Source organism: Sminthopsis crassicaudata, chromosome 1 (assembly GCF_048593235.1).
Source record: "Sminthopsis crassicaudata isolate SCR6 chromosome 1, ASM4859323v1, whole genome shotgun sequence".
NCBI classification, from domain to species: Eukaryota; Metazoa; Chordata; class Mammalia; order Dasyuromorphia; family Dasyuridae; genus Sminthopsis; species Sminthopsis crassicaudata.
In genome coordinates this window covers 23,809,819-23,812,286 of record NC_133617.1, presented here as the reverse complement: position 1 = coordinate 23,812,286, position 2,468 = coordinate 23,809,819, and positions in this window count along the sequence as shown.

Below are 2,468 nucleotides of genomic sequence, written 5' to 3'. Positions count from 1 at the left end.
ATGAGGTGATTTGCCGAGCCAACTATGGGCCCAATACCTAGAGAGTGAGTGGGCTGGCACCATGATACATTGAAGGCAGCCCTAGCTTGATAACAACTTTCAATCTCCTTGTTAGAAAAACAGAACATCTCTCTCCTTTGTGTGTGTGTGTGTGTGTGTGTGTGTGTGTGTGTGTGTGTGTGTGTGTGTGTGTGTAATAAGATAAAAAGCCCTTCAGAGATTCACAGTCACTGACACTTCTAATACTTGTTCCCTGTGTAACCCTAGTTAAGTCACTTTTCTCAGCCTCAATTTCTTCCTCTGTATTAAGAGAGAATTGAATTAGGTGGCATCTGAAGTCCTAGAAAGATGTGAGAATGAGATTTAAAAACTGACAGAGAAACAGGAGAGAAACAGAGACAGAGAGATACAGAAACACACAGAAGGACAGATACAGAAAGAGAGAGAGAAGAGAGAGAGAGAGAGAGAGAGAGAGAGAGAGAGAGAGAGAGAGAGAGAGAGAGAGAGAGAGAGAGAGAGAGAGAGAAAGAAAAAGAAAGAAAGGGAAGACATTTAAGACTCTCTTGGGAATCTGCAACCACTTACAGAAAGTAGTGTCTGGCAGACAGTTCTCCCAGAGTAGATTTTTCTATGGATGAGTGGGCATTATTCCCACCAGTGGGATTTGAGGGGGCACAGAAGAGAGAAAATCCATTACATCTATGTCTGCATTTGGAGGACTTCACTGTGTTTGTCCTTTGTTTTTGAAGAGGACCATGAAATCAGGAAGAAAGCGCCATGACTTGCAAGTGAATTGGATTTAGGTGAGGGAAAGCTGTGCAAGGTCACCAGACTCACTTTGTCTTCCTGAACCATCTGGGTCCAGTAATAAAATAGAGATTGGTATGACTGAAGATGGCCCTGGATGCAGTGAGGGGCCTTGGCCTTTGTAAGCTATTTAAATAGATCTCAGTTTGACTGAGGCAACACCCATTCAGTGCCTAAGGCTAGGTGAGAAATGAGCCTTCCTATCTAGTCATCCTTCTTCTGAACTTTGTATCCTTTTTACTTTGTTCTTAAGAGCTGGACTATATTTTGGTTCTTTGTATCTTCAGTGCTAAGCATAATTCCTGTTAACTACTAGGTACATAACACATACTTGTTGTAGAGAAAGAAATAGTGATGGAGTTATAACAAGTATAAAGCAAACCCAGGGGAAGATCCATTGTGGAGTACGTCTCTCCCTTAGATAATAATAACTTCTATGATCATTTGAAGGCCTTTGCCACCACTCTAGTGTAAAGTCTCTCCTCTACTGGGTCCTGGAGTTGGGGGAGAGTGGGGGAGGTGAGGATGAATCTGATGCTCTTGAATAGCACAACTTCCCCTGCAGTCAGACTGACCTCCCAGCTTCCACTGCCATCCCCAAGTCTTTTTTTTTTTTCCCCTGAGACTGGGGTTGAGTGACCTGCCCAGGGTCACACAGCTAGGAAGTATTAAGTGTCTGAGACCAGATTTGAACTCGGGTCCTCCTGAATTCAGGGCTGGTGCTCTATCCACTGTGCCACCTAGCTGCCCCCCATCCCCAAGTCTTTTAGCTAAGGTGAAAATATTCTTAATTATGACACTGAAATAATAATGTTATTAATAACATAATATTAATAATTATTATTATTAATAATTTTTGGGGTAGAAAAAGACTGAGTGAGGAGAATTTCCTGTTGCTTTCAGGTCCCCAAAGACTGAGATGGTGTTTGGGAAATGGCCCTTTCCTACTCTTCTCCAAGGAAGATTATCCTCAAAGCCTCTTGACTGAGAGCGTTAATAGTAAGAAAACCCAATTCCTTCCTGAAAGCTGCTCTGTCCTACAACTACAGAAAGAGCTAACCCCATTTTCATTTTTTTGAAGCTGGAATGCTCAGAAAAAGAAAGCCTGTGGTTCTTCTGGGTAGAAGATGGAAGAATATGATTTTTAATTGGCAGAGCAATTCAAGATGGATGAGACTGACTGTCTCTGGGTCTTGGTGAAAGATCCTGGAAGAGGGGGTTGGTAGCAGCTGGAGCAGAGTCAAGCAATAAAGATCACAAGTCCCTCTCTGGGAATGTTAGGGGACCTGGCTACAAATAACAAAGTTCAAGAGATTGAAGCATGGGTAATGATAGGTAAAGGCAGGATCCTAGAACCCAGATGAGAGACACTGTTAAAATCACAAGCAATGACAAGATTGACTTTGGATTGCAAACACTGGCCCCTGCTAAGATATCTGGGTAATGAGGCTTTGACTTCTGGTTGAAAGTACAAGAAGGAACAAGTTTTGGGATGAGAACATGGATTTCTTCAGAGTCCTTAAGTGCCCAGGGAGAAACTTAAGATCCTATCCAATCTTGGTGATATGGGTTCATCAAAGAAGTGGGATAGAGAGGCTTAGGAAAATGCTCAGGGATGGTTGAGGGAGAAATATTTAGTCATTCATCAGGCTCAAGAAAGA